Source organism: Triticum urartu, chromosome 4 (genome assembly GCF_003073215.2).
Source record: "Triticum urartu cultivar G1812 chromosome 4, Tu2.1, whole genome shotgun sequence".
Classification (NCBI taxonomy): domain Eukaryota; kingdom Viridiplantae; phylum Streptophyta; class Magnoliopsida; order Poales; family Poaceae; genus Triticum; species Triticum urartu.
The window spans coordinates 133,279,811-133,293,129 of NC_053025.1; positions in this window are offsets into that span (position 1 = coordinate 133,279,811).

The window sequence follows — 13,319 nt, forward strand, 5'->3', positions numbered from 1 at the left end:
AACCAAACTCAACAAGATTGATAGCAACTACTCCTACAAGTGCCTAGGGGCCATATCATGCATTAAAACTACTTTTGACCACATAAATTTGACATGCAAACTCAAGAACAGGGTCACCTAAGCAGCAAAAATTTGCAATAAATAAAGCACTAGAACAAAAACTAATTGGACCATTGGAGGAGTCACATACCGAAGAACAATCCCCCAAAGCAGTTTTGTGAATGGAGCTTTGAGCAAGGAGATCGAAAATGGCAGCAAGATGAGCTAGAACTCGGGTTTGAGCTGGTGGATGATTTTTTCTGGAGGAAGACAGAGTGTGTGGGTGCTGGAATAAGTGGAGGGGGCCAACATGGGGTCCACGAGGCAGGGGCACGCCCCAGGGGGATGGGCTCGCCTTGGACCCTCGTGGCCAGGTGGTGTGGCCCCTAGTGTGTTCTGAGTGCCAATAATTCTCGAATATTCTACAAAAAATCATCTAAAATTTTCAGGACATTTGGAGAACTTTTATTTTTGGGGTATTTTTATTACAAGGATGATTTAGAAAACAGACAGAAAATACTATTTTTGCTTTATTTAATCTAAATAACAGAAAGTAAAAGGAGGGTACAGAGAGTTGTGCTTTCTAACTTCATCCATCTCATGCTCATCAAAAGGAATCTACTAACAAGGTTGATCAAGTCTTGTTAACAAACTCTTTCCGAATCGCATGAAATCGGAGAATTTTTGAATAACACTAAGTTACCTCAACAGGGATATGCACGTCCCCAACAATAAGAATATCATATTTCTTCTTGGCAGTAGGAAGAGGGAATTCAAAACCTCCAATAATAATCGTTGGAAGTTTTCCAATAGAATTTATACTGTGGACTTGAGGTTGTTTCCTCGAAAAGTGTACCGTATGCTCATTACCATTAACATGAAAAGTGGCATTGCCTTTGTTGCAATCAATAACAGCCCCTGCAGTATTCAAAAAGGTTCTACCAAGAATAATAGACATACTATTGTCCTAAAGAATATCAAGAATAACAAAGTCCGTTAAAATAGTAACGTTTGCAACCACAACAGACACATCCTCACAAATACCGATAGGTACATCAGTTGATTTATCAGCCATTTGCAAAGATATTTCAGTGGGTGTCAACTTATTCAAATCAAGTCTATGATATAAAGAGAGAGACATAACACTAACAGCAGCTCCGAGATCACATAAAGCAGTTTTAACATAGTTTCTTTTAATGGAGCATGGTATAGTTGGTACTCTGGGATCTCCTAGTTTCTTTGGTATTCCACCCTTAAAAGTATAATTAGCAAGCATGGTGGAAATTTCAGCTTCCGGTATCTTCCTTTTATTTGTGACAATATCTTTCATATACTTAGCATAAGGATTCATTTTAAGCATATCAGTCAAACGCATACACAAAAAGATAGGTCTAATCATTTCAGCAAAGCGCTCAAAATCCTCATCATCCATTTTCTTGGATGGTTTAGGAGTAAAAGGCATGGGTTTTTGAACCCATGGTTCTCTTTCTTTACCGTGGTTCCTAGCAACGAAGTCTCTATTATCATAACGTTGATTCTTTGATTGTGGGTTATCAAGATCAACAGCAGGTTCAATTTCTGCATCATTGTTATTGCTAGGTTGAGAATCAACATGAACATCATCATTAACATTATCACTAGGTTCATGTTCATCACCAGATTGTGTTTCAGCATCAGAAATAGAAATATCATTAGGGTTCTTAGGTGTGTGTAACGCCCCGTATGTAACTTGCCATATCTGTATTCCAACTCTTGCCATTTTCGGCACTAAGTTATGATATTCCTCGTTGTTGGGTTTTGTCTTCGTGTTGTTTTTGTCTTTGTCATGCATCTCATATCATGTCATCATGTGCATCGCATTTGCATACGTGTTCGTCTCATGCATCCGAGCATTTTACCCGTTGTCCGTTTTGCATTCCGGCGCTTCTACATCCTCCGATGTCCCTTTTGCCTCTTTTCGTGTGCGGTGTTAAACGTTCTCGGATTGGACCGAGACTTGCCAAGCGGCCTTGGTTTACTACCGATAGACTGCCTGTCAAGTTTTGTGCCATTTGGACTTCGTTTCATACTCCAACGATTAACCGAGGAACCGTAAAGGCCTCGTGTGTGTTGCAGCCCAACACCTCTCCAAAGTGGCCCAAAGTCCAGCTAAACGCCCTCCATCATCTCCGTTGTCCGACCACGATCGCGTGGCCGAAAACCGCACCTCAGTTGGAGCCTCCTAGCTCCCTCTAGGTACAAATAGGTGCCTCCCTCAAAATCCCGGATCAAATACCACCCTAGCCCTAGCCCCGCTCCCTCCGCGCGCCGGACACGTCCGGTCCGCGCCGGACAAATCTCCGCCGCCCACTCCTACGCTGCCACGTGGCAGCGCCGCTGCCTCCCGCCGCCGCCGGCCCGCGAGCCCGCGTCGGGCCCGCCGAGCCCAGCTGCTGCCGCCCACACCCGCGCCTCGCCACCGCCCGCGCCTCCGCGACGCCGCCTGCGCCGCCGCCCTCGCGCCGGAGCTACTGCAGCGCCGCCGTCGAGCCCAGTCTCCACCAACCTCGCCGCCCCGGTCGGGTCCCGCGCCCCGCGCGCCTCCCCGGCGCCAGATCTGCCTCCCCCGCGCCTCTCCGGTCGACTCCCTCTCCTCCGGCGCGGATTCTGGCGAGCCCCGTCGAACCTCGATCCACGTGCGATCTTGATTTGAGTCAAACCCTAGAGGTTGACCCGTTTTCTGCCTAAGTTCCAACTATTTTTAGTGTTTTTCATCGCATCATAACTTTGCATCTGTGGCTCCATTCTGGACGTGTAGCATATCAAATTGTTCGTGTGGATGTGCACTTCATTTCATTCCATTCCACCATGTTCATTTGAGTTCATCTTGATGCCCTAAATGCTGTTGCAAGAGTGCTATGTAATGTTAGTTTCAGATTCTTAACAGATTATGGACATTTGTCATTTTTGCCATGTTTAATGTGTGGCTCCTATGAACTTGAGCCCTACATGTGTTTTGTTGTATGACATGCCATCTTTACAGGGGTGTATGCCATGTATTTTTGTGATCTTTGTGGTGACTAGCACAAGCATGCAAAGTAGCTCTCGTGATGTTGCTGATTTCAGGGACTTAGAATTCTTCTAAGTCATTTCCCTGATGATATTTTTATGCCATGTATTCTTGTTGCTACAGAGTGATCCACGCCTCTTTTGAGCATGTTCAGTAAGGATGTTTTGGAGATATTGTTATGCTCTATCCATCCATGTCTTTATTTGCAATTATGGAGCACCCTAGAATGACTCAATATTGCTCTACTTTTGCTATAAAAATGTTTCTGGCAGATTGTTTACATGTTATTCAATTTTGCCGAGGTTGTTGTAGTTGATCCACGCATGCTATGAGAGTATTCTAGCCATGGCTAGCTTATTTAACATGTCTACTTGCTGGGTGTATGCTTAACTTGTCATGCAATGCCTTGTGGTGAGTGCATCGAGCACGCAAACATGCCTACGTAATTCTGTTTTGACATGTTCCGGTTTTCTGCCAAGTCTGAATCTGTTAACGAAACTTGCTATATTCACATGGTTGCCATTGTATTTTCTGATCCCTTTTGTCTTGTGGTCAGTAAGGGACTTTTGTTATATGCTTTGTGTAGTTTATGCCATGCCTTGCTTTGCCATGATATGTTCCTGTAGCATGTTGTTATCTTGCTCTAAACACTGCTTCCTGATGTTAAATCCTGACATATTGTTATTTTCACTAAGTCTGTGAACCTGATATCTTTTACACTTTTGCCATGCTTGTTTGAACTTGCTATTGTGTGATTTAGCCGTAGCTCAGTGTTCATCTTTTGTCAAGAATCTTGAGTGGATCACTGCCATGTGCTTTGTTGTTATGTTAGAGTGCAGTAGCTTGTTATTCTTGATGCATTTAGATGGCCTCGTGTTGTTAATCGCAGCTTTGTGCCATTATTGTTTTGCTTGCCATTTGCAAACCGTGCATCCGATTCCCGTGATCTTTATATCGATTTCGACCGAAATCAACTCATCTTTCCAGAGGCACTATTGGTTTGCCAAGTTGAGTCCTGGTTCAATCTTTCCCTTCCGAAGCATGCATATGCATTACATATCACATCCCGCATATCATGTCATGTTTTGCATCGTGGTGCTTGCGCATTGCACCGTGGTTGATTGTGTCTCCCTTTGCTTGTGTTCTTGCTTTGGGTAGAGCCGAGAGACGAGTATGTGATCGAGGAACCCGTTGAGTACGCTTACGAGGATCAAGCTTACGTCAACTCGGAGAACTTTGCAGGCAAGATGACCATACCCTCGAAATAACTTCTATCTTTGCTTGCTAGTTGCTCTTTCTATTGCTATGCCTATGCTATGATACCTACCACTTGATTTATCATTCCTCCCATATTGCCATGTCAAACCTCTAACCCACAATGTCCTAGCAAACCGTTGTTTGGCTATGTTACCGTTTTGCTCAGCCCCTCTTATGGCGTTGCTAGTTGCAGGTGAAGATTGGAGTTCCTTGTTGGAACATGATTATTGTTGGGATATCATTATTATATCTTGTCTATTTTAATGCATCTATATACTTGGTAAAGGGTGGAAGGCTCGGCCTTATGCCTAGTGTTTTGTTCCACTCTTGCCGCCCTAGTTTCCGTCATACTGGTGTTATGTTCCTTGACTTTTGCATTCCTTACGCGGTTCGGTTATAATGGGAACCCCTTGACAATTCGCCTTGAATAAAACTCTTCCAGCACGGCCCAACATTGGTTTTACCATTTGCCACCTAGCCTCTTTTCCCTTGGGTTCCGCGGACTCAAGGGTCATCTTTATTTTACACCCCCAGGCCAGTGCTCCTCTGAGTGTTGGTCCAACCTGTCAGCTGCCGGTGGCCACCAGGGGAAACTCTGGGCTGGCCTACCGGAACCTTGGACAATCCGGTGTGCCCTAAGAACGAGATATGTGCAGCTCCTATCGGGATTTGTCGGCACATTCGGGTGGCTTTGCTGGTTTAGTTTTACCATTATCGAGATGTCTTGTAACCGGGATTCCGAGTCTGATCGGGTCATCCTGGGAGAAGGAATATCCTTTGTTGACCGTGAGAGCTTGTGATGGGCTAAGTTGGGACACCCCTGCAGGGATTTGAACTTTCGAAAGCCATGCCCACGGTTATGGGAAGATGGGAATTTGTTAATGTCCGGTTGTAGAAAACCTGAAACTTAACTTATTTAAAATGGATCAACAGCGTGTGTAGCCGTGATGGTCTCTTTTCGGCGGAGTCCGGGAAGAGAACACGATCTCGGGTTATGCTTGAACGTAAGTATTTCTAGGATCACTTCTTGATCATAGATTCTCGAACGTGCTTTGCCTTCTCTTCTCGCTCTCATTTGCGTAAGTTAGCCACCTTATATGCTAGTGCTTGTTGCAGCTCCACCTCATACCTTCTTCCCTACCTATAAGCTTAAATAGTCTTGATCGCGAGGGTGTGAGATTGCTGAGTCCCCATGACTCACAGATTACTTACAAAACCAGATGCAGGTGCCGATGATACCGTTCCAGGAGATACGACTGAGCTCAAGTGGGAGTTCGATGAGTACTCAGGACGATACTACGTTTCCTTTCCAGACGATCAGTAGTGGAGCCCAGTTGGGGCGATCGGGGACATTATGCGTTTTGGGTTGTCTTTATTTTGGTTCCGTAGTCGGACCTTGATTGTATCTGGATGATTGTAATCTATATTTGTGATATTGTGTGAAGTGGCGATTGTAAGCCAACTATGTATCCCTTTTCTTATTCAGTACATGGGATGTGTAAAGATTACCCCTCTTGCGACATTGCCTACAATGCGGTTATGCCTCTAAGTCGTGCTCCGACACGTGGGAGATATAGCCGCATCGCGGGTGTTACAAGTTGGTAATCATAGCCTTCCCCGACTTAGGATCCCCCTGCTTGATCGAATCGCTAGCGTTGTTGAGTCCAGAATAATGTTTTGAGTCTTTTATGATTATATATATCGGAGAGTAGGATTCTTTTTACTCCTCAGTCCCTTCATCGCACTGGTGAGGCATCCTGACGTAGAGTTTTGACTCTTCTCTTCTCAAATTTCACTAAATATTTTTTAGGATCACGTGGGTATCTTGGAATCGTTCCGATGGATTTGTGACGAGAACATTGTTCTTGGTGCCGCCTGACATTTAGGGGTTGTGGCAGTGTCCCGGGGAGTTGAGCTCCGGGGAGTTGAGACCCGAGTTTCGCCGACATCGAAAATCTCTTTTATGCAGTTGTTGGTGAGATAACCTCGACGCCACCCAGTACTGGGGTGGGAGTTCGGGAGTATTGCCATAACTTGTATAACGGTTACTTTTCGAAGGTTGAGGTAAATGATTTCCGAAGGTTTCTTGGTTATGTGTTGAAGGATGGATACAGCTGGATGTAGGATTTGCTACTTTTTGGGTGAGATATTATGCTTCCCCTGTATCCCCAACACCTGATTGCATAACCGGGAAAATTTCGGGAGTTTCATAGGTGGGAATTCATGTAGCTCTAGTATTTCTTCCGCAAATATTTGGTTTGTGATTGGGTAATCCTTACCAAGTATTTGTTCATATCCGTACCTTGTTGTTTTATTCTTCTACCTCTATCTAAGTGGCTTCTCAATTTATGGAAGTGTGACCATTTAATTTGGAATGCATTTGTTTATTTTGTTCGGATGTTAAGACTATATGTTGCAATTTCAATCCATTTGATTCAGCTTGAATATATGTCTTTCAAGATGCTAACGGATGTCACCTTCTTCAGGATGGCTCCTCCAACGCGTCAGAATCCTGAACCACCGCCACCACCTCCACCTCCGGAGGCATGGCAAGCTGTGATGGCCGCTACCAACGCCAACACGCAGATGCTCATGCAACTCTTGCAAGAGCGCAACCAAGGAAATCGAGGTCATGACAACAATTAGAATCAGTTTGCTACACTCAACCAGTTCCTCGCAAACCAGCCAAAGACCTTCAGTAACTGTGTCGAGGCAACAGACGCTGATGATTGGCTCGTGGATATCTGCAAGTATTTTGAGTGCAGCAACGTCAGGCCTGAGGACTTTGTCAAGTTTGCTTCATTCCAACTCAAAGACCAAGCTGCAGAGTGGTATCAGCAATACAAAGATTCCAGAGGAGGTCATGTGATTACCTAGGATGAATTCCGCCAAGACTTCAAAGCTCACCACATTCCTCAGAGTGTTGTTGAGAGCAAGCATGAGGAGTTCCGCAATCTGAAGCAAGGCAGCTTGTCTGTTTACCAGTATAACATCATGTTCCAGAAGCTCGCTCGTTTCGCCAAGCAAGACGTCCCAGACGAGAAGAGCATGATTTATCAGTTCAGAGGTGGCCTCAGAGAAGATCTGCAGCTAGCCCTTGTGCTTTTTGAGCCGAAGAAGTACGATGAGTTCTACAATATGGCACTGAAGCAAGAGGCTACTCATCTCAAGTGCGATGCTTCCAAGAAACGAGTGAGGGATGCAACTCCTTCTTCCTCAACTCAAGTGGCAACTAAGAAGCAAAAGTATTGGTTGCCTCCTCCTCCTCCGTTCCGTCAGCCTTATCAGCAGAAGAGCAAAGGTGGCAATGGATCTTCCCACCCACCCAACCCAGGCTTTCAGAACAAGACTTCGTCTCATGCTCCAAGATCAAGTGCTCCGTATCACCGTCCGCTTTCAGAGGTCACGTGCAACAAGTGTCAGCAGAAAGGTCACTATGCAAACAAATGCTTCAACCAGAGGCATCTTACTCCTCCTCCTGTGAGATCTGCCAGCACCGCAGTGGTCAAGAATAATCCCAAGTTTGCAAAGGTCAACATGATGAACGCAGCTTAGGCAGAGGACTCGTCAGAAGTGATCATGGGTAACCTTCCTGTTAACGATATTCCTGCAAAAGTTCTTTTTGACACTGTTGCATCGCATTGTTTCATCTCAAGACCATTTGCTTCTAAGAATGAGTTGGCTTTCCAAGTTTTGCCTAGTTCGTTAGCAGTTGTCTCTCCGGGTAAACGCATGAACGCTAACTCCATGGTTCCGGATGTTACCATCACGATGGGCGACTATAAGTTTCTGTCTTCTCCTAATGTTCTTGGTGACTCGGATATTGATCTTATTCTCGGAATGGATTGGCTTTATAAGCACAAGGCTCAGCTTGATTGTGCTGCCAGGCAGATTCAATTGAAACATTCGTCTGAGGATGTAATCATCTTTGCCGCTCGTGACGATACCATTTGACTGTTTTCTCTCAATGAGAAGGGCGAGTTGGATGCCATTTCTCAGATTCCAGTCGTTTGTGAATATCAAGACGTCTTTCCAGAAGAGCTTCCAGGAATGCCTCCTCACCGTCTAGTTGAATTCGTCATTGATCTTGAGCCTGGCACGGAACCTGTTTGCAAACGTCCTTACAAGCTTGGACCAGAAGAGTTGAAGGAGCTGAAGAAACAACTCGATATTCAAGAGCGTATGGGTATCATCCGACCAAGTTCTTCTCCATGGGGTTGTGGTGTTCTTTTTGTCAAGAAGGATGGAACGGACCGACTTTGTGTCGACTACCTTCCATTGAACAAGAAGACCATAAAGAACAAGTACCCACTTCCCAACATCAATGAGCTTTTTGAAAAACTCAAATGTGCTCAAGTATTCTCCAAGCTTGACCTCCGTATGGGATATCATCAGATTCACATTCATGAAGAAGATATCCCCAAGACAACATTCAGAACAAGCTATGGTTCATATGAATACACTTTCATGTCTTTCTGTCACATCCCTGCTTTCCTGTTATGCATTAGGGTTGGTTGAACTTGTGCATCATGTTTAAATTTCTTTTAAACTTGAAATGGGGGATAATCAACCCCAACACCCCCCTGAAAATGCTAAATTCCAACAATTGGAATTTCAATGAACCCAAAATGCCCTTCATAAAAGCCCACCATTTTTGGTTCTGGTTTAAACCTCTACCAAAAATGGTTCTACAATTTATGGGGCCATTCTGGATTTTTGAACCAAGTCATAAGTATTTGAATTTGGGCATTTTAAATCTTATAAATATTTTAAAGTGCTCAAATAATCTTGGAAGCATTTTTAGGCAGTTGACAATATTCTCAAATGTGCCTCTGAATATTTCCAGAGTATTCGGAAATGAAATAGTATTTATTCTATTTCAAAACACAGTACAGAAAATAAATAAAAGAGAAACAGAAAACAGTACAAAGCACTTACCTGAGCCCACCTGGCCGGCCCACCTAGCAGCCCAACCCACCTGCTGTGCCAGTGAGCTGCTTGCTCTCCCCAGCACAGGCAGGCAGGTGCTCGACGGCGAGCACATCCTGCTTGCCACGCAGCCGCCCGCCGCCCAGCCGCTCCCCTCATCGACCTGTCGCCCTGGGATGAACCCTCTCTCTCTCCCCGAGCTCCCAGACACACTCGCTCTCTCTCTGGTTCCCTCTCTCGCCCTCCCCGACGTCGCCCGAGACGTCACCGTTGCCGCCGCTCGCCGCAGCCGCGTCCAACGCCGTCCCCGCACCGTCTCACCGTGTCCGGACGGTTCGCCATCGTCGACTATGTCGACCAGCCGAGCTGCACGACGCCGGAGCCCCTGCATCATCCCCGCCACCGTCATCTTCAACCTTCGGCCGCCGTCGATCATCGTCGTCGATCCGACGCACCCGAGCTTCCCCGAGCACACTGACCCTCCCTGCGGCTTCCCTATGAGCTGCTGAACCTCCCCGTGCTTTTCTTTTCGCCCCTAGAACACCGTAGACGCCGCGCCTCTTGTGCCCGAACGCGCCGCCGCCTGACCACGTCATCGGTGATGCTCCGGTGACCATTTGGTCACGGGCTTGTGCATGTCACACTCCCCGCGCGCCGTAGATGCTGTAGGTGCTTTCGCCGCATCGCCTAGGCCACCGCAGCCATGAACACGAGCACACCCGAGCCTCGGCCTTCGCCGAGCTCGTCGTCGGTGATGCTCCGGCCACTCCCCGGCCAAACCACCACCGTGGTTGGATGCAGGCGAGTCCCAGCTCCACGTAGGTGCTCTCCGCGTGCCAAATGGTGCCCTGTGGGCAAATCCCGCAGCGCGCCGCCGCGTCTGGCCACGTGGGCGGCTAAACGCCGGCAGGCTTTGACCGCTGACTGGCGAGGTTGACCCCGCTGACACGGGTTGACCTCCCCCTCTCTCTCACTGACATGCGGGCCCCACCCGACTAATTAGTCTGGTTAGTGCTAATTAACTAGGTTAGTTTAGTTAGTAGTCACTGACTAGTGGGCCCTGCCCAATTAATTAGGACTAACTAGCTTAGTTAGTGCACAGAGTCACTGACCAGTGGGCCCCACTGGTCAGGTTTGACCAGGACCAGGCGCTGTTGACTTCTAACGCCAGCATGACGCAGTGCTGATGCAATTATTCATTTTCTGGATTTAATCTTATATAGGAAATTCCAAAAAATAGCCAAAACTTCTAAAAATCATAGAAAATCAACCATAGCTCCAAATCAAACAAATTATATATGAAAAATGATCAGAAAAATTCAATCTATCCATCTGTAATGGTTTCATGCATGACAAACCACTTTAACCTTGCTGTTTAGGTGAAACAAGCTAACACACTTATTATGCATAGGAACTTTAACTTCCATTTGAATCTTTGGTTCAAATGGACCCATTTCAACTTGTTTCACATTGCATTAGGCAGGACACATCATTTTGCCATGTCATAGCATGCATCATATTGTTGCATATTGTCATGTGTTGATTATGTTCTGTGTGTCCTTCGTGGTAGGTTCTGCCTCCGAGGATATCTCCGAGTATCCAACTGAAGGGCAGTACCCTACTACCACTCCATCAGGCAAGCAGCCCATTTGATCATATCGATACAATCCCATGTTCTCGCCTCTGCTCTCCTTTACTGCATTAAGACAACAACGTTTCAAACTGATGTGTGCTGCGGTAGTTGAACCCTTATCCTCTGCATGACCTGTCATTGCCACAGTAACTAGATGAAACCCACTAGCATGTGTAGGAGTTGATTGAGCCATGTATGTGTTTCCTACCTTGATATGCCTGCTATGCCTAGAGTTGTGTCAGGTTTGGTTCATCTGGGTGATGGGCTAGAGTGAAATGATTATGTCGGTAATGTGAGGGATGTGTTGAACATGATTTGGTAAAGGTATCGATGAGAGGCCATGTAGGAGTACATGGTGGGTTGTTTCATTGAGGCCGTCCCTAAGAACTGAGATCTGTATGTGTGATTTTAAGAATCAGCTACTACCATGCATTGCGATCCTTAATTGACCCTCTCGGCTTCTTAATCACCCTAGTACTCTATCCAGGAGTTGCAAATAGTTTCTGGTGTTTGTAGGTTATGTGTTGGCGGTCGTGCGTAGCGCTGACCCTAGGGGTGGGCTATGTTGCGGTAGATACACCATGGCCGGGTATGCCGGGCGCCCGTTTGGCGTCTCGGGACCCTGTTCACATCGTTCGGGGCCGTATGTGGAAACCTCGGCCGGACTCCCTGTGGATGGAACCTGGATAGGCGATAAACCTGGACTGGAGACTTGAGTGTTTAGGTAGGCCGTGGCCGACACCCTCGTTGGGCTTCCGCTTGAAGGTTGCCGAGTACATGTCGTGTAAACGGCGGTAAGTGGTGAGAGCGTGTATGAAGAAGTACACCCCTGCAGGGTTAACATCATCTATTCGAATAGCCGCGTCCGCAGTAAAGGACTACTTGGTTGTCTATACAGTTCATAGACAAGTTAATGGTTACTACTAAAAAACTCAAGATAAGTGTGAGTACCGAGGATGGCTCTCTCGTAGGATGACGAGGGAGGATCCCCGGTGGAGTATTGTGTTGGTGATTAGTGGACTCGTGTGCGAAAACTATTTTACTAGTGGTGTCTCGTAGGATAGCTTAGCCAAGAGTCAAAGCTGGCTTGCTGCAATAACTCCACCACCTTCTTGAGAATGGGCATGTATAGTAGGTTCTGTTGTAAGACTTGCTGAGTACCTTTGTACTCATGTTTGCTTAATTACTATTTTCAGATGATAACACCGCCCCCTCCGATGGGTTTTATGTAGATCTCGACGTCGATGAGTGACTTGCCACCCAGGTGGTGATCCTGGCCATGGAGGGCCCTATGTAGATAAACAGGCTTCGAGAAGCCTTCTTTCTTTCTAGTGTCTGCACTCAGACTATTTGCTTCCGCATGTGCTTGTATGCTTGTATGACTTGAGTGTCGGGCCATGTGACCCCTACCTGTATGAACATGTTATGTATGGCTCCCTGGAGCCTTTAAATAAAGTACTTGAGTTGTAGAGTTTTGTTGTGATGCCATGTTGTATTTACACATATCGAGCATATTGTGTGTATGATTGAAATGCTTGGTATGTGTGGGATCCGACAATCTAGTTGTTTATAATTGGCAGCCTTTCTTATGGGGAAATGTAGTCTGGTGCTCCTCAAGCCATAGTAGTCCGCTACAGCCCGGTTCACCGGAGTCCTGCTAGCCCAGTACTACTGCTCAGGACACTTGACTGGCCGGCATGTGTTTCACTTTTTTCCTATGTTTGTCCCTACGGGGAAATGTCACATGGTGACTTCCGGAGTCCTGCCTAGCCTGCTACAGCCCGGGTTCCCTGGAGTCCCGTTAGCCCAGTGCTACAGCCCGGATTCACTCGCTGATGACCGACATGCTCGATGTGATTCATGTATGCATGTCTCCATAGGTCTATGCCGCTTTGGGTTCACGACTAGCCATGTCGGCCCGGGTTCTCTGTCATATGGATGCTAGCGACACTATCATATACATGAGCCAAAAGGCGCAAACGGTCCCAGGCCATGGTAAGGCGACACCCATGGGGATACCGTGCGTGAGGCCGCAATGTGATATGAGGTGTTACCGGCTAGATCGAGGTGGCTTGGAATCGGGGTCCTGACACTTTCGGCCTTGTCAACGCTCCTCCAACATTCTCTCGCATGATGAACTTCATCTTCAACCCCTACACAAATGACTTCGTCTTGGTCTATCTCGATGACATTTTGGTCTTTTCCAAGAAAAAGGAGGATCATGCCAAGCACTCGAGATTGGTGCTGGATAAACTCAAAGAACATCAGTTCTATGTGAAGTTTTCGAAGTTCGAGTTTTGGCTCGATGAGGTTCTCTACCTTGGGCATATCATCTCTGCCAAGGGCATAACTGTTAATCCTGAGAAGGTGTCTACAATTGTGAATTGGGAACCACCTCAGAATGTGAAGCAA